Source organism: Mustela erminea, chromosome 1, assembly GCF_009829155.1.
Source record: "Mustela erminea isolate mMusErm1 chromosome 1, mMusErm1.Pri, whole genome shotgun sequence".
Taxonomy (NCBI): Eukaryota; Metazoa; Chordata; class Mammalia; order Carnivora; family Mustelidae; genus Mustela; species Mustela erminea.
The window spans coordinates 209,266,747-209,293,001 of record NC_045614.1 but is presented as its reverse complement, the minus strand read 5'-3'; the positions used below and the strand labels follow the sequence as shown (position 1 = coordinate 209,293,001).

At 40.5% G+C, this 26,255-nt stretch overlaps 1 protein-coding gene across 6 annotated transcripts in view; it reads right to left on the bottom strand.

The window, feature by feature from the left end:
• Positions 1 to 26,255, bottom strand: part of ITSN1 (intersectin 1) — a 216,731-nt gene that overhangs the window by 164,267 nt on the left and 26,209 nt on the right. The window contains exon 1 of one of the 6 annotated variants that reach the window (XM_032354048.1): positions 3,600 to 3,812. The exons of the other annotated variants lie outside the window; for them this stretch is intronic. The gene's annotated coding sequence lies outside the window, so the exon portion shown is untranslated. Of the gene's footprint in view, positions 1 to 3,599; positions 3,813 to 26,255 lie in introns of those variants that run through there. 6 annotated transcript variants of the gene reach the window in all.

Genomic DNA, 26,255 nt, shown 5'->3' with positions numbered 1-26,255 from the left:
TTTTTGAAAATAAAATTTCTAAACTCCAAATTATTGGCATAATTTAAAATCCTATTTTATATTAAATAATTGAACTATCTGGGGCGCCTGGGTGGCTCAGTGGGTTAATGCCTCTGCCTTCGGCTCAGGTCATGATCCCAGGGTCCTGGGATCGAGCCCCGCATCGGGCTCTCTGCTCATCCAGGAGCCTGCTTCCTCCTCTCTCTGCCTGCCTCTCTGCTTACTTGTGATCTCTCTCTGTCAAATAAATAAATAAAATCTTTAAAAAAAAAAAAAAAATTGAACTATCTGAAGCATCTTTAAATACAGGTATGTTATACAAATCTTTCAGATTTCCTGAAGGTTTGAAAATATTTTAAGCATTTTTTTTTTTAATATTCTAAGGTTTTTTTTAATTAAGGAGGGGAAGGGCATGAATGAAAACATGTATGGATGAAATGAGGCAATTAAAATAGACACTAGTTCACAGAAACAGCAATCTTCACAATCATGTAATTCACATAATCAGCAAATTTCTAATCTACCAAAACAGGGCTAATTTAGGATTTAATAACCTAACAGCAAAAGGAGATTATGAACATACATTATCAGTTTTTCAATTACTGACCACTACCTCCTGTAATCCTCTTACATAAATAGGGAAAGGTTATAGGAGGGGCGAGGGAGGGACCAGGAAGTGGTGAGGCATAGGTGGGGAGGGGTGTGTGTATCACAAACACTCCACTGACCCAGGTTACTGGATTCATAACCAAAAAACACCTGGCCTCAGTATTTTAAAGTGTATTCTTGGTAGAGAAGGTATTTTACATATTGGAACTTTTTTTTTCTTTAAGATTTTTTATTTATTCATTTGACAGAGAGAGATCAGAGGTAGGTAGAGAGGCAGGCAGAGAGAGAGAGAGAGAGAGAGAAAGAGGGAAGCAGGCTCCCCGCTGAGCTGAGAGCCCGATGTGGGACTCCATCTCATGACCTGAGCCGAAGGCAGCAGCCTAACCCACTGAGCCGCCCAGGCGCCCCTATATTGGAACATTTTTAAGTTGACCTTAAATTTACAATACTCCAGCAGTCTCAGATCGTGGATAGCTACCTTTGTGTTGCCAGAAAAAAAGGCAAGCAGGCTGGAAGCTATCAGGGGCTACAGAGGTAAGGAAACGAGACCTATTCTTTCTCATATTTAAAATTTTTGGCTTGTATTTTAACAGGTCTATTGTCTACATTCAGTTCAAGAAGTCCTTTCCCAATATTCCGGCTAATTTACTCGAAATAGATTTTCGTGGTACTAAGGTAATGAACTTTAAATAGTTTCTTATAAAGCATATATATTTTTTTAAACTTTTGTTTGAAAGCTTCTTAAAAGGGGACACCTGGCCAGCTCAGTCAGTGGGGCTTCCTACTCTTGATCTCAAGATCACGAGTTCGAGCCCCATGGTGGGTGTAGAGATTACTTTAAAAAAAAAAAAATCAAAATGAATAAAAATTTTAAAAAGAACTTGCTCAAAAGATTTAGTTTTAGGTTAAAGGGCTATAGTATGGAAAGGTACAGAAGAGAAATTTGGCGTCAAGGAAATACTGAAAAGGAAGGAAAAAATGTCAAAATGTAAGAAAAGAATAAAAAACTAACTATTTTAAACATCCTTAAAGGGTATAAAATATCCTCAGGAACATTAAAAAAAATACGTAACTCACACTCTACTCATACTATGATACTATCTAGTATTTGAGAGTTATGACAATCTGGTTTTAGGTATTTGTCCATGCACATTTACCCCTAATCTACAATACTACTTTTAATAAAAATTAAAAGGATTCACTAAAAACTACTGTCCCCACATCTCTTCCTTCCAGAGGTTTTCAAATAATATCGAAAGAGGTTTCAAAATTTAGGAAACCTTGAAGAAAAAAAAAGAAATCAAAGGAAATCTTTCTCGTATTAAAAAAAAAACAACAACAACTCTGCAATGAATGGAAATCAAGAGCCTACACCCATGTTCTATAGGGAATCTTATAACAAATCCCACCCCTGTGAAAAGTGTTTGAGCACAAAGCAGAAATCTCCCTGTAAGATTACACATAAAGGCAGGAGGTACACAAAGCCCTTTTGAAACACAGAGAAAAGGTACTGAAACCCAAACAATAAATGGACAAAGGAACTGACAGATTCCAAACATATAGCCAACCTGATCAATGCCAAATTGTCATGTCTCAAGTTATGGGCCTCAAATGCGGCTTCTACATGTGCTGCTGTTTCAAGCAGGGCAAGACGACCCTTAAGGGATGGACAGCAGGTTCACGAGGAAGATTTTAAGACTGTGCAGGAAGGGTAAAGAACCTGATAAAAAGGAGAACCTTATTACTAAGTTCAAGGAGACATTGTCAACAACATTCGGCCTGAAAAGCTTTAGTGAATATTCAAGCTGTTCTCTAAAAAGGGAATAGGCATTCATCCCAGATTTGTGTTGCTGGGGGAGGGGCGGTGGCTGGGAACAGAGGTGAGAAGGGGACAGGTAGGAGCGGTGGTGAGGAGTTACTGTCAGGCCCAGCTGTCAGCACATTACTTGGCAACACCACTGGCATTTCAGACTATTTGTTCATTTATTCCTGCTTACTTTCCACAAAGAGAAATGCCCCAGCAGTAGCCTACAGAGCTTCGACAAACAGATCTGAACCCCTATTCTTCTCAATTCTCCTTACGTTAATATTGGCAATGGGAGAGAATTCATCCCAGAGTAATAAAACCAAGACCTAGCTACAGAGTTAAAAAACAAAGGGCAGGAGACAAAAAGACTTGAGAAAGGAATTTAAGAGAGAAGTGGAAATTGACCGACCCCTCTTTGACGTTTATTTCCACCTTTAGACCACCAACTAACTGCCGAGCAACCTCTGAAAAGTAAGGCATTAACTACAGTTTGTTTTTTTAAAGAAATTAGATTCAAGAGCACTACAGCTGCAGATAGAATAAACATTCATAAGGCTTCAATACAGTGAGTGAGGGACTTCATTTATTCCCAAAGGTTCTACTTTCAAGAGAATCATTAAGAAAAAAAACTATTTCAAGGTACTGAAAGCTGAAAAAGTAATTCCTGGAAGAATCACAGGAGGTAAAACTAAACAACAAACCATAGTGTTAAGATTCACGGGATGGGAGAAAAGCATTTCAGATCAAACTTTTATTCTAAATACAAAACACGGAATGACAAGATTATCAGCCGAACAAATGGGATTACGTGAATTTAACCTATCTTGAACTCACAGACTTTTCAGTACCCTCTCACGCAGAATAAGTGACCCCCCAAGAAGGAAATTTAACAGGTAATTATAAACATTTATTTTGTCACATGAAAAAAAAACCCGATAATCCAGGTTAAATGCGGAGAACAAAATGTCATCTCCGTCATGTGGATGTATACGATCACTCAAAAAGAAATCTGAAGTTTCCCTCCAAATAAAAACTTTAGCTTCCACACATTACAAGGCACATGAACCCTTAAAAGCAAACATTAAAATAATTTCTCCATTATTACATTTTTCCATACTGCAGCACACCAACTGATATCATACTTGCCTTAAGTCAACACAGTGTACAGCCTCACTATTCTCACCTTTATCTCTAGGTAATGAAGTTGTACACACCCCTGAACACAGCCAACAACCAAGCCTTGGTATTACCAGTTCTGCCGTAACAGTGGACGGCTAAGCAGAGGAAAAGTTTTAGAGAGAGCCTTCAGCTTTAGGAAAAAAGTCAAGAAACCACCCAGAAAGCGCCAATGGTGCAAAATAACATTGCAACACTGAAAAGAGCAAGAAAGCAGGAAGGCCTCCTGCCAGATTTTTAAGCCTGCTTCAACAAAAATAGTGCGCCAGCTGCATCTGGATAAATTAAATATGGGTTTATAAATCATAGTAAAAGAAGAAATGAAACATATGCATGCTGTGTTTAAAAAAAAAAAAAAACAACAACCAACCAGGTGCTAGTATTTATAAGCTGCTCTCATCTGAATGTATTCATCTACACTGAATTGGCTACATGCAAGCTTTGGTAATGAGAACGACTGAGGAGCCAGCAAACATTTCACATCTCTGACATCTGCACAGATGTAGTGCCACAATGGATGGCAGTTACCAATTAGACCCTCCAGTCCAACGCAACTAACTCCAGATGCCAGCAAGCAGAAAACTCAATGGAGCTGTGTTTTAATCCCTTTGAGTTTTTGCTAAGGACAGTTCAAGGGTTTGCCCAATTGGGAGATAAAGGAAATCTGCATAGGTCCATGTTGCTCATCTGATCCACACAGAGATGCTAGCAGCCTCCTCCTAGAGCTGAAGCTTCTCTACCAACGCGCATATAGGATGGGCAAAGTCCAAGGGAAAAAGTCTTACCGCAACATCAATGAAAAGTCACTGAGTGTCATGAATGAGACCAAAGGACAATGCAATCATTAATAAAACCAACTGCACCCTGCTAGGTGACCCAGGACTTTTATGCAGGATAAGCTTTATCACCACTAGGAAGTTTTAAGACTAAAAAACCATTCAATAATATTAGCATCACTAAAACACTAAATAGACGGGAGCTAACAGAAAACCAGACCCCTTTAGAAAGCAAGGGCTCCAAGATTCAAATCTTTTATTTCACTTCAGTGACTGAGATACACTGAAATATATTTAAGCCTGAGGAAACTGAGAAAAGCTGAAAAGAATCGTGGTCATCATTTGCTAAAGATTTCACTAATTTCTTTAAGTAGATCCAGCTGTACCACTGAAGTACAGAAAGGACGTCTGGAAGTTTCTGTTAGAAAGAATCACAAATACAACGTGATCTGGAATAAAACTGCAAAAGAAGAAAATCCCGGATTTTCTCAGTTGCATGGTCCCTTTAAAAAGGTTCAACTTCTATTTATAATATGAAAAACTTGGTAGAAGCCAATTTTATACTCAAAATGTGGATTACAGCTCATCCAGAATTCCAACTTAGGCACGTTTGCGCACTTAAAGTTGACTGTATTTCATTTTGGTGTTTTGAAATCCAGTAGAGCTATTAAGCTTTATAATTCTAAACAACATTCACAAGATTCTGAAAAGATAACTATTGTTACTGAAGGGAAGAAAAGTTAATTCATTCAATATGTACTTCACTGCCTAACATTCATCTAGATAAGGACATTATAAAACTATCCCTTTATTCCCTCTCTGACAAAGCTTTTCTTATTTTCTTGACATCCCAACTTTTAAATGCATCTTATACAGTTTTTGTCTAAGGGAATTTGAGCCAATTTACTTAAGGTCAACTCAGCTTGGAAACCGACCACAAAGAAATGAAGAAAAGCCTCAAAATAAGTGTATTATTGCAGATTTCCAACATTATTAACCATATAGCAAAGAGAGCCCTCTCTCATACTGCTGGTGGGAGGGTGAACTCTTCCAACCCCTTTGGAAAGCAATGTGACAAGGTAAGTATCAAGAGGGGGGAAAAATGTTCTTACTCCTGTACCCAGTAATTCAATTTCTGGGAATCTGCACTAAGAAAATAATCCAAAATGCAAAGATGTATGTCCAAAATGTGTTCACTGTGACTTTATTTTGAACAGTTAAAAACTGAAACAATCTTAAATGTTTGACAGTATTGGAACATTATTAATAGTACAGGTAAATTTTTAAGATTTTATTTACTTGACAGAGAGAGATCACAAGTAGGCAGAGAGACAGGCAGAGAGAGGAAAGCAGGTTCCCTCCTGAGCAGAGAGTCTAATGCAGGGCTCCATTCCAGGACCCTGAGACCTGAGCCAAAGGCAGAGGCTTAACCCACTGAGCCACCCAGGTGTCCTGGTAAATTATGATGTCATAACAAATCTATACAATGAAATATATGACCACTAAAACAATTTAAATTGCGCATCAAAAAAAAAGTTTAGAACTTTATATACATTATTATGTCTACCATGTGGTTCTTTTTCAAAATGCTCTGATAGAAGAAATTATACTAAAAAATAAAAGTTGGATTAAAATTTGTAAACAGGAGGCCTGAATGCTCTGATAGAAGAAATTATACTAAAAAATAAAAGTTGGATTAAAATTTGTAAACAGGAGGCCTGGGTGGCTGAAGCCTCTGCCTTCAGCTGGGGTCATGATCTTGGGGTCCTGGGATCAAGCACCATGGAGGACTTCCTGCTCAGTGGGGAGTGCTTCTCCTTCTCCCTCTGCCCTGGCCCCTGCTCCTGTTCTCACTGGCTCTGTCACTAATGAGTAAATTTTTTAAAAATCTTAAAAAAAAAAAAAAAAAAACTTAAGTGAAATCACACAAAAATGGTCATGTTTCACTTAATAGCATTTCGAAGGCAGCTGATTCATAAAGCTTACAGGATAACTCACCCATTTTTTTAATGAGCTTTGCAGAGAAATACTTGACTAATTAATGTTTTTAAAATCACCTTTTACGTTCAGAACGTCTAAAGTCCTAATTTTTATATATTCTTCCTTTGAGGCTATATTTCAACAGGTAAGATCCAGAAATCTAACTGAAAATGTTACTCTGCTGAACAGAATAGAAAAGAGAAATGTATATGCTCACCCCATTTAGCTGAAATTCTAATAAAGCTGCTCACTCTTAAATGTCACTCTTTATTACGAGCTGAGTATGTTGCTCCAATGGATATCATGGGCTTCACAACAGCACTGGCAGCAGCGAGACCACAAGTCATTCTGAAATAAAAGCCAACTTCTATTGATCCTCACAATAGGTTAGCAAAAATCCACTGAGCTGTCACTAGGCAGGGCAGAGAGGCCAGAAGTCATCAACAGTTTAAAGTCATCAGACAGAAAGTATCCAGTAAGCATCCAGCTCTGGTCCTTACTGCCTCTGGGCCTTGTTTTGAGTTCCTCTGGCTACTTCTGAGTTAGATTCTTTATCTGTAAAATGTCCATAGTTATAGTAGCTAACTGAAAAGGCTCATAATGACAAAGACTCTCTCCCTGACCACATTTTAATGGGGTTGCTCTAAGCCCTCCTTCTCTTGACTAGGCCTTGGCTTTGGCTCTTGTCTTCAGTCTGTTTAGCTCAATTTTAGCAAGAGCCCTGCTAAGCCAGTTTCAATGAGAATCCTGCTCCCCCAATATTGGATCACACTCGATTCACAATCCAAGTTCCTCATCAACAACTTGGATGGGTGAGTTCTTGGCCTGTCTTTAGCCAGAATCCCCCCTTGATGTTTCTTCTTAATAATTTTCCTTCCACTGACCCCCCCCCAACTCACTGGCTATAAACCCCTACTTGTCCCTGTGTTCAGAGATGAACCCCATCTCTCTCCTCTATACAACAGTCTTCAATAAAGTTTTCCTTACAATTTTAATAAGTGTCAGAATAGGGGCGCCTGGGTGGCTCAGTGGGTTAAGCCTTTGCCTTTGGGTTAGGTCATGATCCCAGGGTCCTGGGATGGAGCCCTGCATCGGGCTCTCTGCTCAGCAGGGAGTCTGCTTCCCCCTCTCTCTCTGCCTGCCTCTCTGCCTACTTGTGATCTCTGTCAAATAAAAAAGTAAAATCTTAAAAAAAAAAATTAAGTGTCAGAATAATTTTTTTCTCTAACAATAACAAAGATTAAAGGAGCTTTAATGTAAGTAAAAGGCTTAAAACTGTACCGTATGTACTTTCGTTCAGTCACAACTATTAGTAAATGTAGCACAATAGGGACACCTGGGTGGTTCAGTTGGTTAAGGGGTTGCCTTCGGCTCGGGTCACGATCCCAGTGCTCAGCAGGGAGCCTGCTTCTCCCTCTGCCTCTGCCTGTGCTCACTCTCTCTGACAAATAAATAAATAAAATCTTTAAAAAAATGTAGCACAGTAACTACATATTTAAAAGTTTATTTAAGGGCGCCTGGGTGGCTCAGTGGGTTAAGCCGCTGCCTTCGGCTCGGGTCATGATCTCGGGGTCCTGGGATCGAGTACCGCATCGGGCTCTCTGCTCGGCAGGGAGCCTGCCTCCTCCTCTCTCTCTCTCTCTCTCTGCCTGCCTCTCTGCCTACTTGTGATTTCTCTCTGTCAAATAAATAAATAAAATCTTAAAAAAAAAAAAAAAAAAAAAAAAAGATTTAAAAGTTTATTTAAGCTCCGCTTAAATAAAATGACTATTTATTACATGACAGTTACTGTGAGAAACATAAAAAATTCAAGGACAGAAAGATACAGGTCCTGCCTCAGCTCAAATTTCGAGCAGGAACAGAGAGTAAATAAATAATTCTGGCACCGTGTGCTTCCTACTACAACGGACAGCAGGTCAGGGTACAAAGGCAGCAGAGAAGAGAAAATGATGAACGGAGCATGGTAGAAAGGTCACCAGGCAGCACATACGCTCTGGAGAATGGAGATACGTTTGCAGAAGAATCACTGCCTAGGTTGAGAGTAAAACATTCAGGAAGGAAGCCATCCCAGGGACAAGGGTTAGGGGTATTCCTAGGACTAGACCATGTCCCACTGACAGACCTGAACAAGAAGCTACATGAAGATTTCACAGGAATGCGTCAGGCCCGGATTTACCTTTTCCAATTTACTTTGCCCTCCTGAGGCGACAAAACTGCTGGATCTGGGGAGCAGGCAACTGAAGCCCAAACAGGCACACATTACAGAACTGGCAAGAGAGAAATGTAGACACAGCCCATCAACAAGTACAAAACTGAAAAAGGAAAATAATTGAGCCTAAACAGTGTATAGAAACACATCAAGCAAAGACATCCAAAATTAATATGTCAACATTAGGCAACCATGAGTAGTTTAATTATTGCACAACTACTACAGATTGGTAACTATTTACTAGTGAACTATTCTTACAAAAGAATTGAATTTACCTACCATTTGCAGATCTCTGCTCATGCTCCCTCTGTCTTCCCTTGCCCTGGCCAACTCTTCTGGCCATTCTAAAGTTGGGCCCCTATCTTATTTAGACCCTAGAATGGTTTCACTGAATCTCTGCTCATGTTTCTTTTTTTTTTTAAGATTTTATTTATTTATATGACATACAGAGATCACAAGTAGGCAGGGAGAGAAGGGGAAGCAGGATCCCCTCTGATTCCAGGACCCTGAGATCATGACCTGCACGGAAGGCAGAGGCTTAACCCACTGAGCAACCCAGGGGCCCCTCTGCCCTTGTTTCTTTTGCAAGCTCTTAGCTTAGAACTAGATGCACGTAAACTGCTTGTCTACTGCCTGTTTCTTTCTTATTTTTTTTTTAATTATTTATTTATTTGTTTGACAGATCACAAGTAGGCAGAGGGAGGCAGAGAGAGAGGAAGGGAAGCAGGCTCCCTGCTGAGCAGAGAGCTCCATGTGGGGCTCGATCCCAGGATCCTGGGATCATGACCTGAGCCGAAGGCAGAGGCTCTAACCCACTGAGCCACTCAGGCGCCCTACTGTCTGTTTCTTAAGTCTGTTACGTGGATTGGCTTATATAAAATGCATACAAAGGATGTCCAGTGAATGAATGGGACTGAGAATGAGTGAATGAAGTAAACACTGAGAACCCCATGTGATCACCCTTCTATCTTCAGGGATCACCTACACAGATTAGAAACTAAACAAGGAGTCTTTTCCCGCGGAGCTTCCTGCTAGAGTCTAAGTACTCCAAATGTTCAGGAACCAATTTCAGTTCTCCAAAGTAACAGATATCAAAGCAAAAACACCCCCCCCCAAAACGCTAATTTTAAAAGCTGACTTCGACTCCAAATAATATTTCAAGGAATTCAACAGAAATGAATCACTACTTTCCTAAACTTCACAGGCTTATATTAGTCATGTCATTTTTAAGTCAGTAATCTGGAGTTCTGACAGAAATATGTTAAAATATAGTCCAACTAATGAAGCAGATGCTTAAACACATGTCTTTTTGAGGAAAAAAAAGTATGAATTGGAACACTGATGACTTGTTTTACATTAGTATCTTAACATAGGCAAGGTGGCTTTTTTTTTTTTTTAAGATAAACTAGGTAATCATATTCTAGAAATACATTATTTTAGAGGCAAAAATAAAAATGCTTAAGAGTTGTTCTTTATCTGCACACACCACAGATTCTTCTTAGAAACAGTCTTCATTTCTTTGGCCTTAAAATCAAACAAGTTCAGTTTAACATCAAAGGCTCCTTGTTTATTTACTCAGTACCAAAAGTAGGTTATCACTGTTTTTAAAGAACCTTTTTAAAAGCCAGGTGGTTGACGAAGGATATGCCAATTCACGTTGTATGAGATAATGAGGGCTCCTGGAGAACATTTCATAATCCACTGACCACTGTCCCTATCTCCTTATCTGGAATGCTGTCCTGAGCAAGTCCTCTCATTTGTTCTTAAAAGTTAACTCATTTCCCAGTGGAACTCATACAAACCCTTTGAGATGGTCAACATAACAATGTAACAAAGGAGACCACCCTGTGAGAAAGACTCAGTCCTGCTCCCAAGACACCCCCACCCCCACACTTCAAGTTCTACAAATTAGAAACATCAAAACCTCAACACATCATGGGTTATCTCCTACTAAAAAAGGAAGCAGTGCCTATAGCCATCCCAGTGAAGGCGGGAAATTGTTTAATTACTAAGGTTAACATTCTTTAAACTTAATTAAGTATAAGATTGACGAGCTATTGTTAAAAGAAAGTGAATATCCTGTAAAATATACATGAAACATGTCCAAATGGTGTTGAAAAATTAACCATATTGGCCACTGACAAACAAAACCACCCAAACCATTGCTAAAGAGAACAACTTCACCCATAAACACATAACAAGAGTCTGGGAAAACTGCAGAGTCTAGTGGTTGGCTCTAGGATCAGATCTGCTCACTTACTAGTTCTAGGACTCTCTAACTCATCCCCCCACGTGAAGAATCTCATTCTGATTTTATTGGACCGTACTCATCTTCCCTGCAGTAGTTAACCAGCCAGATCATTCATCCTGAAATTGAAGATACAAAACAGAAAGAGGGAAATAAAACAAAATGTGAGTTCAAGGCAGTCAGGCAACAGGCAAATGGTTTCAGACTTCCCAGTCCCAGAGAGCAAAACGTCACTGTAAACAGTAACTCTACCCTGAAAGTGGAGAGGCCAGAAAGACAGGCAGGCGAGCACTTAGCACAGTTCAATTGCCTTGCCATCAACTTAGCCATCTATCCAGACTCATCACTGAGTACTAAAAATAGGACACAAGAGGCTTTTATAGCATCTCAGCTGCTAAGAACATTAAGGAAACAAATTTCAAAACATGTATCAGAACCCATACCCCAGAAGACAAAAAGTAGTATATCTTTCTAGTGTCAAATCAAGAAAAATGAGATGTTAACAACACCTTGCTTTTATATAGCACCTATCTGTGAAGCAGCTCAAATATTTTCGCAAATTAAAAAAAAAAAATCTAATTATAGTACTTCTAACAACATTTCTGCGAAATAGGTAAAATGTAAATATAATTACTTCTGTTTAGCTACTGAAGAAAAGTAGAGGCATCTTTAATCATACTGCGAATTAGATTCCTGATCGCGCTCCGTCCAGCGACTTCCAGCAGCCCATGTGGCCCGGTCACCAAGCACTCTATAACTGTTAATAATGTAAAATCTAAAAATGAACCCCACAGTTACCTGTGTTCAAGAACTCAACTCTAAGAATCAAGTTAGAGCAAAACTGGCTTTAGTTTTAGAAGGAAATCAATTTCTCCTATTTAAAATCTGTTGAATCTACTTTTTTTTTTAAAGGGTAAATTGAGAAACTATCATTATTATTATTAAAGCCACTTGACATTTTTCAGAAGTCACAGAAAGTTAAAGTTCTATTTTCAAACTAACCACTATAAACTGCAGCTTTATGCCTCATTCAAAGGACAAAAGGAATTCAGTTTAAAGTGTAAGGTCAACATATACGAAAAACACACTGGCCCAGGGAAACTAATAGGCTTAAAAACAAAGGATGAGTCAACCAATACTTACAGATCTCAGGTACTTGGAAAAAAAAATTATTTTGCCTCAAAAAAGGAATTAAATTGTCCCACTATTTGGCAAGGACAAAAGATCACTTTTAAGTGTTTTATTCTTACTTTTTAAGAGCCATTATTATGAAGTAACTTTAAAAGCCAGTATATGATTACAACATTAAGGGGCACTTCCTTAATATACTGAATATACCTAACTCGTCTCAAAGCCAACTCTTGATGAAATAATTCTTTCTTCTCTTCAGTACTATTTAGATAAGGCACAGCCAAAACAGTGCGGGATAACTAAACCCGAACTTGCTACAGGAATTTCCAAACAGATAAGAACTCAAGAACTTTGCAAATACACCCCTATTTGAAAGACAAGAGAAACTTGAAGAAAGTATCCAGTGAAAATATGAGCTCCTTTCTTTAAAGGTAAACTCTTCAATGCAATGTCTGTCTTAAAAATTCTATTCAGCCCTTGGCGTCTGTGCTAAGGCCATGAGGGAAAATGGCTTCAACTGTCCCTATCCAAAGCAACTCGCTTTAATGAAATGGATGTCTAGAATTGGCTTCAAACTAATCTGGAGTGGGGCCTGGATGAACAGATGGAAGGAGACGGGCCAAGAGCTAACAGCACCCACAGCTGGGTAATGGATACGGTTCATGGGCTAGTTCTACTCTCCTCACATTTGTAGGTGCTGGACTTTTTCATAAAAAAAGGTTCAACAGAGAAAGAGAAACAAGCTAGTTTTTTTAGAAAATGTCTCTGAACCAGCCTATTTTTATAAGCCAACAGCTCAGAAGTTACTTACCTGAGAATTCAAAAGGAAAAGAAGGTAACTAGCGTGTAAAAAATTCTTTAGACTTATAAAACAACAATCAAAATGACCCTGTGGTTTTCTGCTCACACCAGAGTAAGAAGCAGACTTAAGACATCACCTGTCTCTAGGGTTAGGGTTAGGGTTACTAATGTTTATGTCACTGCAATTAAGCCTGATTTAAAATAATGCCCGGTTATTTTTCTTAATTCCATCCTAACAGACACGCTCTCTGAAATGTAATCAAAGGGACTTATGGGATACTCTAGAGAAATTGTTTCTACCCACAAATCCAGACTTTAAATAAAGCTTCAGCCAATTTTAAGCCATGCTTTTCATTCGTTTCTAATTGTTTCTACCCACAAATCCAGACTTTAAATAAAGCTTCAGCCAATTTTAAGCCATGCTTTTCATTCGTTTCTAAGCGCTCACCTTAGACCAAACTAAATAAAGCTGATTTTTAACACATTACCTATAGCTTAATAAACATTCCCATAAATCATGCTATTCCGTCTTTGGAAAACTTCATTCTTTTGGATCCTGCTAAGAAATACAACACAAAAGAGACCAGAGAGACCAAGGACTGTCCTTTATTCAACAGACTTGGTACTCAGACGAGTGCCATCAAGAACGCTTTCGTCTCCATAAATGATTGGAGGCACTTGACAATCAAGATTAATGTCTGACCTGTGAGTTGACCTTTACAACAGACGCCTTTCTTAAAGGAGATACATGTCCGATTAGATAAGTAGCCACATGGAAACTCAAAGTGATTACTGACTCCCATTTCTTTACGGAAGTTATCAGCGTGCTACCAACACAGAACGATCGCAAATCCTTTATTAGAACAGAGAAAAGTACAATCTCGGTGAGGAAATGAAGAAGAACTTGAAGGGCTCCCATTAGTCTCTAGCAGATACTACATGGGGGCGCCTTCTCTCTTTGATCCAGGCAGCTTTACTTAGAAGTAGCTGCTTGAACACAAAACACGCACATTATTTAAGCTGTTGTCCTGCACACACCGCTAACCTATTTGGCAGAGTGAAGGTTTCTAAAATGGAGAGCGACCAGAAAAACTAAAATAGAAAAATTCACCCAAGCTCAGAAACCGGCAACTGAGCAATCTGAGTCTACACCTGGTATTTCAAAATATTTGGAAATTACATTAAGTACCAGGAGTTAATTCCAAAGAGTTTTATGGGCTAATCTGTATCTTCTGCAGGGTAATTTTACAGCTCCCTCCCGAGCTCTTTACAGACAGACACAAAAGGTACCCTTCAGTAACAGGGGAAGAATGCATCTGTGCCTTAGAGGAGACAAACCAGTTCTCCGATCTATACTGAGACAACAAATACCTCAGCACAGAGGATTTCCCGGCGCTGTGAAGGGCCAAATGGCTCAAGATTCAGTCCTGTTGCCAGAGCTCTGAGGGAAGATGATTAATGATTCAAAAGAACAAGGGATGGGGGGAACGTGTTCAGTGGCTCGCCTACAAGAGTCAGTGGCTGCCTCAAAAAAATGCTTCAACTTTAGATAAAGCAGGCACTCAAGATAGAGGTTCAGGCAGGGGCTAAATTCTTGAATGACTCACATTTAACTTCTCCAGGGTATCGGTCACAAAAAGATGATAGGACTAAAACCAATTTATTATCAAGTTCTTGACTTCCAGGACATTCAAAAGACTGTGCAAACTCCCAAACGGGAACAAGTGATCTCTGAGCAGCAAAAAAAGGAAAAAGGGGGGGGGGCGTAAGGGGGGTGGAGGAAAAAAACCCTATTCTCTCTAGGAGCTGACTGTCTAGTCTGAGAATCACCTCGTCCCTTAGTTTTCAGGCCTCCATCTTTCATCCTTCTTTTGCCTGTTTCCATTCTCGCTGTGGTCAGAGAGGGCACGGAAATGGGAGGTAATGCTTGTGACTGAGTGGAGTCCAGACTTGAGGAAAGAGAATGAGAACAAGGAAAGTTACAATTCATCTTCTATTACTTCTCTGTGTCATCTATGGCCCTCGGAATTGTTGACTGACAAGTGAAGCAAGAGATACTGCAAAAAGGAGAAAAATAAGTGATCATAGTAAGACTACCAACATGGCACTGTTCAAAACTATATGGAGAAAAAAGAGGAAAAGGAATTATTGGACAGCATATAATAAACATGATCAGTAGTGCGCTCCTGAGTAGCCAGACAGAAGATAATCTTTGCCATGCTTGTACTGAATGCACATTTTTCAAAATTTCTAGAAAATTCATTTAAAAAAATTTTACAGCAAAAATGATCGTCCAGGGGCACCTGGGTGGCTCAGTGGATTAAAGCCTCTGCCTTCCGCTTGGGTCATGATCCCAGGATCCTGGGATCGAGTCCCACATGGGGCTCTCTGCTCAGCAGGGACCCTGCTTCCACTTCTCTCTCTGCCTGCCTCTCTGCCTCCTTGTGATCTTTGTCTGTCAAATAAATAAAATCTTTTTAAAAAAATTAAAAAAAAAAAGATCGCCCAAAAAGCATTTTTTCATTCAATAATACAAGGAGCTATTCATAGGAACTGCTCTGTACAATGGTCTCAAGTGAAGCTATAGAAGGCACTACAAAGAAAAGAACGACTTTCTTACTATTGTCAGACGTCTTTGCCCACTCCCTCAATAAACATTTGTTAGGAAGCTATCATGTGGGGCTCCTGGGGCGCTCAGTGGGTTAAAGCCTCTGCCTTTGGCTCAGGTCATGGTCCCAGGGTCCTGGGATTGAGCCCCACATCAGGCTCTCTGCTTAGCAGGGAGCCTGCTTCCTCCTCCTCTCTCTCTCTCTCTGCCTGCCTCTCTGCCTACTTGTGATCTCTCTCTCTCTGACAAATAAATAAATAAAATCTTTAAAAAAAAAAAAGAAGAAGAAGAAGAAGAAGCAGCTATCATGTACTAGAACCACTATCAGCTGAGGTCCCAAACATGGTAATAAAGTATTTTACTTGTCAGTTCTCATTGTCATAGGCTGCAAACCTTCCTGGCCCCCCTTGCAACTCTGAACACCCGTCAAAGCAGGGAACCTTTCTGTAATGTCACTATATCCAAAAATATACTCCAACAATATTTTTGTCAAAATACTGTTGCCCTTCCCATAACACATACCTCCCTACCTGCCCATCCCAGCAAGGGATTATACCTCTTGTCCACTCAGTCCATGTTCGGCCATGTGACTTGCTTCGGCCAGTGAAGTATGAGTTGCAATGACATGCGGCATTTTTGAGCAGAAGAAACCTTAGGAACCATGGGGAGGTTCTATCGTGCCTCTTTTCACTCTTTCATACTGGGTCCTGGAATGAAGCCCACACAAAGGGCATTAACGTGAAAAGGAAAGTTTTGTTGTTGTAGTTTATGGAGATCCAGGATTGTTTATAATTTAGCAAAAGCTGAACTAATTCCTATGCTGCTGACAAAACTTCTGATATATAGAAGAACACCACAGCCCAATGGGCAGGAGGTAGAAGAAAATAACCTTCTCCCTAGCTGTGCCCACTCCACAGTATATAACTTAATCTTGTAAGAGACAGATGGTAATACTTCGGCCCCTAAAGGGAGCAGTCACTTGCCCATTGCTTCTTTTGTTTTGTTTCATTTTCTTCCCCGAAGTCTGGGCAAGCCAACCAGTTGCATTTCAAGCTGGTAGAGAACACCTCTCATTCAACCCTTAGCCATATCACCATCCCTTTCTTGAAAAAACCCGCAAAAAAATGGCACCAATGAAAATACTCCACAGGACACAAGATAACAAGAAATGTCCAGAGGAATGAAATCTACCCCTTTCATTTGAAATAAATGAACTGCAAGAATCATTATGTTGTACACCTGAACATAATACAGCATTACATGTTAATTATACGTCACTTTTTTTTTTTTTTAAAGATTTTATTTCTTTATTTTTGAGAGACAGAGAGAGCAAGCGAGCCAGCGTGCACAGGCAAGAGGTATAGCGGGCAGAGGGAGAGGGAGAAGCAGACGCCCCACTGAGCAAAGAGCCCAATGTGGGACTGGATCCCAGGATCCTGGCATCACGACCTGAGCCAAAGGCAGGTGTTTCACCGACTGGGCCACACAGGAATCCCTATATCTCACTTTTTAAAAAATTATCTATTAAGTTATTTTTTTAATTAGAAGATATCTGCTTTAGAAACAACAAAATGCGAAAGAATATTATACCTATTAAATAAGAGGCTGCTGTAAAGAAAGCAGGCCAAGCTAGCTAGAATGCACCCGAAGTCAGAGATTCAAGAATTAGTAAAGACCCACCAAAAAAAACATAAAAAGCAAGGAAGAGTCACTAAATTAATAAAGCACCATTTCAAGGAAAAAGTGATTTTCAAGGAAAATGTGATTAAGTCACATTTTCAAGGAAAATGTGATTAAAAAATGAAGAAATTTATTTTCATAAGCTATATAACCCACAATGAAAACGGGTGAAAACTTCATACTGCCCACGCTGTAACACGAAAACACATAAAGCAAAAACAAAAGGCAATCTCCTGGTACTTACTGGTTAAAATGCAGAAAGTAATAAAACTTAAAAACACAACCTAATTAACGCAGTAGCCAAACTAACCTACTTGAACTGCCATAGGACCAGCGTCACAAAAACCAACTTGTTTAGGGAGTAGCAACCTGGCCCACATCGGAATTGGTTCTGGGGTTGGGGTGCATGGAGTTCAAAAGGAAGCACAGAAGTCATAAACTCAAGTGTTTACAATTTAATGGGGAAAAAGAAAACACATAAAAATACTATGCACCTACACCTACATCTAGGGGAACATACATTTATATGCTAATACACCTGGAACGCAAATATTTACACAATAAAGCTAGATACATGCTTTGGCTGGGGATTCAGGAAGCACTCTAAAAAGGGTAAACGTAAAAGGATGTAATCTTATAAGCTCCCTAATTATAGGATAAAAATAATCTAGGGTATGCAACTCCGTAGGTAAAGAAAAAGCACTCTTGGGCAAGAAATGCTTAAAATCATATGCCCGTTCTCAAGTGTGCCCCTTCAGGTTAAAAAGTCAGGAAGCATACAACAATATATTTAAGAAGCAGATGGAATACTCCGACAAATGTTCAACTAAAATCTTTTTAAATTTAAATTCAATTTAATTAACATATAGGGTATCATTAGCTTCAGAGGTGGAATTTAGTGATTCATCAGTTGCAGGTAACACCCCGTGCTCATCCCATCCCTCGCCCTCCTTAATCCCCCCTAATCTCCCACCCCCCCATTTTCCCATCCCCCTCCCTGCTCCCCCAACAACCCTCTCTCTTCCCTAGAGTTAAGTAAGAGACTCTTATGGTTTGTCTCCCTGAGTCGTCTTATTTTTCCTTCCCTTCCTCTATATTCGTCTGTTTCTTTATAATCTTTTAAGATTTTATTTATTTTTTTATTTGACAGACAGAGATCACAAGTAGGCAGAGAGAGAGGAGGAAGCAGGCTCCCTGCTGAGCAGAAAGCCCCATGTGGTGCTTGATCCCAGGACCCAGGGATCATGACCTAAGCTGAAGGCAGAGTTTTTAACCCACTGTGCCACCCAGGCGCCCCTGTTCATCTGTTTTTAAATTCCATGAAATCTTTTCTTTCCCATATATCCTTAAATTCCTACCTTCTAAGGAAATTATCTTCAAACTTTTGTTAACCCACAAAATGTTCTGTAAACAAAGCCTCACACAAGCTCAAGATATAAAAGCTGAGCTGCTCTGACTAAGTGTGGGCTGGGTCACAGGAAGGGAGTTCCACAAATGGTTACCCAGTACCCAGGACCAGCACCATGAGCCAGGCACAGGCCTAAGGGTAGGGAATTTGAGAAGGGAACAAAACAGAGCCCATGCTCCCAGGGAGTTTATGTTCTAGAATGAGGGGACAGCTAATAAATAAGTAAACAAATAAATATGATCGTTTCACATACAGAGAACCAATCCACAGAAAACGAGGCAGGTCATGACTGGAGGTGGTATCTGGGGTTTCTTCGTGAGCCTGAGTAATCAAAGAAGGCCTCTCTAAGAAGACACTGGGGTATTTTCTGGGTGGCTCTGGAGAAGGTTCAGCCGATGCAAAGATCCAAAGAGAGAAAGAGCAGAAGCTGTTCAAGGAACAGAAGGAGGGCAGGTTAGCTGGTAGACAGTAAGTGAGGGCAGTACAGAAAGGAAATTGGAGAGGCAGGAAAGGCAAGAGAGGCCAGACCACAAGGAACTCGTAAAGTGAGGTTTGGATTTTAAGTGTGGGAAGCCTTTGAAAGGTTTTAAGCAAGAGAAGAACATAATCTGATTTATGCTGGGGAAGTTACTGTGGGGAAGAGATTCCTGGGAAACTGGAATCAAGAAACCAGCGAGGAGGTGACGACAGATACCAGGGGTCAGATGAGGAGGGGTCAGATTCGGGATATATTTTGGACAGAAAGCCTCCAGAATCTAACAATGGAGTAGACAGAAAGTGAGTGGAAGAGAGGGACAAAGGACAGCTGTGACACTTTCGGGCTGCCCACCTGCATGGCTAATGGCACCATTTACTAAGATGAGAAAGGTCTGGGATATACAGATCATGGTAGGGATAGTATTAAGAATTCTCTTTGGGGCGCCTGACAGGCTCAGTTAGTGGAGTACGCGGCTACTGATCCTGGCATTGTAGGTTTGAGCCCCACGTTGGGTGTAGAGATGACCTAAAAATAAAATCTAAAAATCTAAATATCTTAAAAAAAAAAAAAAAAGAACCGTTTTGACCATGTTAATTTTGAATGGCCTATTATTAATAGCAACACAAGATCTGCCTAGCAGGTGCCCAGCTGACCATCATAGTCTGTAGTTCCTGGGAGAAGTTGGAGCTATAAACGCCCACATACTTGCCCAGGTCTTCCCTGCTTTCCTACTTCTATATTCTCACTGCAAACCCTTTAAAAGTCTTCTCGGAATTCCCAGTGCTCTTCAGAGCAGTGTGAAAACTGAATGCTTATCTCCAAATTGCTACCTAAATTTGCCTATTTGCATACGTGACCAGATTAATTAAGTGCTAAGAAAGTGTATTACCTTGCAAAACAGTAAAAATGAAAGAAAGAAAAAAAGTAAATTACGTTTGCTCACACTAGAGTATATTTATTTGCTCACACCAAAATAAATTACAGATGGCTTAAAGAGTCCAATGAAAAACACGAAACCATGAAAGTGTACCAGGAGAAAATCAGGGTTAACATTTATAAAACCGTGGAGAGAATGTTCTTGTTTAACATCATGGGGAAAAAAATCCTTAAAAATGGAAAATAATGATGGATGAGGGGGTTTAAACACTTCTACAAGTTTTAAAAGCAATTTTAAAAGAAATTGGTCAAAAGTATTGAAGCACTTGACAGAAGGAGTTCACACAAATTAATAAAAAAGATTAACCCACAAGAAAATGTGACAAGGACAAGGGCAGAAATTCAAAAGAGAAGAAATATAAATGACCAATTAGCACAGGAAAAAAAGTGCTAAGCTTCTTATCGTCAAAAGAACAGAATTAAAGCAAGAAGATACTGTATTTCACCTACCAAGCTGGCAAATATTAAAATGACAATGAGTGTAGACTTGGAGCCTGGGCAGCAATTACTAAGCCCTTTCTGAAGATAACTTGGTAAAGTGTATCAAGAACCTTACACTATGCATGTTCTTGGTCCTAACAATTCCACTTCAGGGAATTCATCCTAAGTGTGCGGGGTTTCGGGGGCTATTTGAAAAGATTTAGGTATAAATCATTCTTACCAGATTAGGATTCTCTGTACCTAAAAAAGGTTGCTTCAGGATTACATCTAATGACACAAAAAGATACTGCAGAAAAAATTTAGGTAATAAAAACCTATGATCAGGATAATATGTATCAAAAGGTATCTTCATGTCAAGGGATCTCTAATGATAAAATTGTAGGCAGTTAGGGGTGGTTGTGTCTGGAAAGATTAAGCATTCTTTGTGATCTTTTTCTTTTGTTACACTGAGCATATATTGTTAGATAATCAAAACTCTGAGGGGGGAAAAACAAAATCGAAAGTCCTAGGCATAAAACAGATACTGAATGGAAATTACCAAAAAATAAACAAACAATAAATAACAGAATATCTTCACACGATAAAATAATAATTGAAGAAAATTTCTCTTCTGGAAGAGAAAATTTTCTCTATTTATACAATTTCCATTGGAATATGCCTTACATTGCTCTTATTTTTTTCTTATTTTTTAAAAGGTAAAACAAACTTAAAAATGAAGTCATTCCCAATCCTCTTTCACTATCTTAACTATAACAACCATTACTACTACCACAGGGTATTGTTAAGGATTTATCACCATGTTTTCCTTCTCTTCTGTTTCAAAACTAGTTTTTCTTTTTGATTCTAAAATCGTCAGGGAACACAAACACGCTGGGGCCCATCACCTTCCTCCATATTCTCACTTTTAGTTGACCTAAAACACTTCAGCCCAGTGGTTCCCAAAGTCTGCTCCCTGACCTGCCTCATCAGGGTCTACAGCAAGCTAGCTGGACATGCAAATTCTTGGCCCCAACCCAGGTCTAGTGAATAAGAAACCTGTGGGCACCGGCACCTTGTTCTACCCTGTTCTCCGGGTAGTTCAGATGCATCCTAAAGGCTGGGAACCACACTGTTCCTGCCTCTGTGTTTTGGGCCCTTCTGAATCAAAAAATCCTCTAAGAACAGTCAAATCATTTTTCAAATTAAATCATTCAGAATTCCAATAGTAACACATCAAAACATTCAAGGGGACTGAACTGTTGAATCTCGTATCTTAATGGCTGAAAACAAATTTTTGAAAAAAAAAAAAAAAAAAAGATCCACAATGGAAGAAATCATACCTGTCAAGAGGTCCTAAAGGTACCACCGAGTCCTAAAGACATGGCTTCAAGGCTTCAACAGCCTCTGAGGTAAACACACCTGGCTTAAGGAACACACCAAATGCAAACTCATTTAATTACACGTGTCAAAGGCTGGGCTGCGTAATCAAACAATTACCCAAAATACAGAGTAATCACAACATTCAAGCCGTATCTAAACCTAAACACAACAATCAGGTATGCCCAGAACTTCAGAAACATCTTTTTAAAAGATTTTATTTATTTATTTACAGAAAGAGTTCAAGCGCACAAGGAGGTGGAGAGGCAGAGAGAGAGAAAGAGAGAGAGAGCTCTGCTGAGCAGAGAGCTCAAAGCACGGCTCAATCACAGGAACCCGGGAATCATGACCCAAGCCGAAGGCAGACGCTTAACAACTGAGCTACCCAGGTGCCCCTGAGAAACATCTTTATTCCGAACTAATGAATGACCCCATTTGGGACCAGATCTATTGCGGTCTGAGACAGTAATTAATATAGTCATCTTCCTGTGAAGGAGGTATAAGCATAAGCATGACAGAAAACAAAGTTTATGCACAGTCAGACAGAGTAGCAAATTTCTGCCACATCTGTTAGTTGGATGGATTGATGAGCCAAATACTGAACTAACACTAGAGACAAAAAAGGGTGTGTATAAGACACCCATCCTGACCTCCAGAGGCCTGCGGTCCACTCGAATCAGCAGGGACCAAACACTGGACAGGGATCTCCCTCTACCCTGGGGCAAGAACTTGATCTCTAATTCCTGTTGGAGACAAGAAAACTGGGAGTTTGAGAAGTAAGTCACTTTTCTAGGCCACCCAACCCCCTATGAAACCAAGCTCTATTGGAACCCCTCCAACCTTGTCCTAATATTAGCACCACTTTCAAGGTCAAAGGAGACAAGAGAATTGTTCGCACCTTACATGAGATTATGCTAATTTCACAATTAAATCAAGAATAAACATGATGTTATGATTTTAAAAGAGAAGTATGAATTAGGTAAAATCAAGGAGCATCAGCCAAGTAAAAAAAGTAGTTTCTAAATGATCCCATTTTTGAATGGGAAAAATTATCTATAGAACAATGAAAAAAGGAAAGACAAAAATGGAACAAAATAGTAATACTGGTTATATTAGGTGGTGAGATTACAGGCACTTTTTCTTCCTCTGAAATTCTTTTTTTTTAATATAAGTTATTTTTAAAATCATGATCCAACATTAAAAAAAAAAATTTTAACCCAGCCAAGATTCCATTCATCAGTGGTTCTCAATAGGTGTGCACCACTCCGCAGCGGATGTTGGGAAATGTGTAGTATTTTTGGTTGCCACATTCACCTGAAGGCACCACTGGCATTTAAGCGGCTGCTCAGGGGCGCCTGGGTGGCTCAGTCAGGTGAGTGTCTGCCTTCGGCTCAGGTCATGATCCCAGGGTCCTGGGATGCAGTCCCACATCTGGCTCCCCGCTCAGGGGGGATCTGCTTCTAGCTCTCCCTCTGCCCTTCTCCCCTGCTTGTGCTTTCTCTCTCCCGCTATCTCTCAAGTAAATATATAAAGTCTTTTTTTTAAAAAGATTTTATTTATTTATTTGACAGATCACAAGTAGGCAGAGAGGCAGGCAGGGAGAGAGGTTCCCCCTGAGCCAAAGGCAGAGGCTTAACCCACTGAGCCACCCAGACGCCCAAATAAATAAAATCTTTTAAAAAAAGGGGCGCCTGGGTGGCTCAGTGGGTTGAAGGCTCTGCCTTCGGCTCAGGTCATGATCCCAGAGTCCTGGGATTGAGCCCCGAGTCCAGCTCTCTGCTCCGCGGGGAGCCTACTTCCTCCTCTCTCTCTGCCTGCCTCTCTGCCTGCTTGTGATCTCTGTGTGTCAAATAAATAAATAAATAAAATCTTAAAAAAGAAAAAATAAAATAAGTAACAGGCTGCTCAGAACAGTGCCATACAATGAATCATCCCGTGTAACTAACTTACTAATGTCTCTAGACATTCCAGTAGGGGGGGGAAATCCATTTATAATGATCTGATCCTAGAACCAAATTCCATTTTACATATGAACACACAAGACTTTGTGTACGGTTTTACCATCCGTTCAATTTGCTGAGAGTATAATTTAAGAGAACACTGTTTTGAGTTTTGCCAGACATTGTTCCCAATTCCAGCAAAGCCAGGTCATTAACCTTAATGCCTTTCCGCAAGTCTGACTCACCTCCTTCAGCGCACATTTGCAGCAAAGGTGTCTGCTGTCAGCATCCCACCCTCTGTGCTGGGGTGTAGTCCTGCCTGAGTGGCCTGAGCATAGACACATTCAAACAGCATAAGGTACTTTGATTTCTCATTATAAAACAGTTTGGGCAGGGGTGGCTGGGTGGCTTGGTCTGTTAAGGAGATTCTTGGTTTGGGCTTAGGTCATAACCTTGGGTCCTGCCATCTAACCCTGGGGTGGGGGTGGGGGGTGTCTGCACTCAGTGGGGAGTCTGCCTGCTTCAGACTCTCTTTCCCTCTCCCTCTGCTCTCCCCTCTGCTCACGCACAACCTCTCTCTAAATTAATATATATTTTTTAAAAGGGCAATACACTGATGTTTTTGAAACTGTGCATATTTAATTTAATTTCATGAGAATAACAGAGGCATCAGAAGAAGGGAAGTGCGGGGTCTGACCAGGCTGAGCGTTTGCTGCGATGAGCCCATAGATGTACACAGCGGATGAGAATCTGGGGGACTTCTATCAGGCCAGGCATGAAAGAGATCTGCAAAACCGCGAAAACAATTCCACTTTTCTCACGACGAGTCTTTGTTCTGAAGAAGAAAGATACTGCCACTAAAAATTGATGGTACCTTGGGGCGCCCCGGTGGCTCAGTGGGTTAATAAGCCTCTGCCTTCAGCTCAGGTCATGATCCCAGGGTCAGGGATCACATGGATTTCTCTGCTCAGCAGGGAGCCTGCTTCCCCCTCTCTCTCTGCCTGCCTCTCTGCCTACTTGTGATCTGTCTGTCAAATAAATAAAAAATCTAAAAGAAAAAAATTTGATGCTACTTTACCATGAGTTTATTCATTTTAAATGAATTCATGAATGGAAACTTAAAAAAATGCGTTAATTCTCAGGTTTAATTTTAATGTGGTATATATCAGTAACAGAAGCTACCTCAACAAAAGCTCCTTGGGGTTCCTCAGGTGCATGAAGGGGTCCTAAGAAGAAACAGCTTGAAAGGTACTGGCTCTAGTCAAAAAAGCTGTGGGGAGGAGGGCAAACTGGTAGGAGAGAGCCCGGTGGGGGTGGGGTGGGGGGTGGGGGGGTGTAGAATTGGGTGGAGCAAGTACTAAGCCAGATCAGTAGTGCCTGATTACAGGGGTTTAAGGAATTCAGGAGGAGGGATAAGCTTTTGACTCCAGCAGCTGAGTAACTAGGAAGCCACTCAGATTTTAATACCATAAACATGTTATCTTGTGTAATAAAAAAAATTAAAAGGTAGAAAATAAATCCAAGAACATGAAAGCTTAAATGAAACTACTGGCCCAAACCACCCTTTTTCGGGCAGATACAATAATCATTAAAAACACCCCCTGTGGCGACTGGGTGGCTCAGTCCTTAAAGCGTCTGCTTTCTTCGGTTCAGGTCAGGAGCCCAGGGTGCTGGGATCGAGTTCTGCATGGGGCTCCCTGCTCAGCAGGGAGCCTGCTTCTTCCTCTCCCACTCCCCCTGCTTGTGTTCCCTGTCTCTCTGTGTCTCTCTATCAAATAAACAAAATCTTAAAAAAGAAAAGAAAAGAAAAAAACAAACAAACAAAAAAACACCTCATTCACCCCCTGCTTCTCGTCTATACTAACAACCCAGAATGTTGGGACAGTCAGCATGAACACAACTGGCTCACACTGTGGCTCGCACTCCGTGGCCACCAAGGATGGAAAAGGAACCTTGACAGGGAACATGGGCTCTCCTCCCTCCAATGCCAGCCCCCCGCCCCCCAGTCAGCATCTTGGGATTCCAGGCAGTATTATTTTTTAAGGATTCAACTTCAAAAACTTTAAATCAGAAGTGTTCCAAGAAGCAGGAAGGAGGGACCGCCTACTGCCCCTTTCCGCATTTCTGGCTCTCTGGGCTCCACTGGGAGGCTCAGGGCCTGCCACCTGCAGAGCTATGCTTTCCCCCACCAGGGGTTCAAGACAGAAACACGGATATGCCTATACAGAAAAGAAAAAAAAAAAAAAATCCTTTACTGGAAGTATGACTGGAAAGGAAAAGTACTTGTAATGCCCAATTTGTAGCACTACTGGAGCCTCCCCTTCACACAAACTGTGTGGACCAGCCCCAGGCCCCATCCCTGCACTTGACTTGATCCCAGTAAGGATCTTGGTGCTAGAAGGGATCCTGTGGTATTAAGACTGACAATGGGAGGTAGGAGAGCAGACACATCCTCTACTCCCAAGGCAGATTCTTTTTTTTTTTCTTTTTTTTAAAGATTTTATTTATTTGACAGAGAGAGATCACAAGCAGGTAGAGAGGCAGGCACAGAGAGAGAGAGAGAGAAGGAAGCAGGCTCCCCACTGAGCAGAGAGCCCGATGCAGGGCTCGATCCCAGAACCCTGAGATCATGACCTGAAGGCAGAGGCTTAACTCACTGAGCCACCCAGGC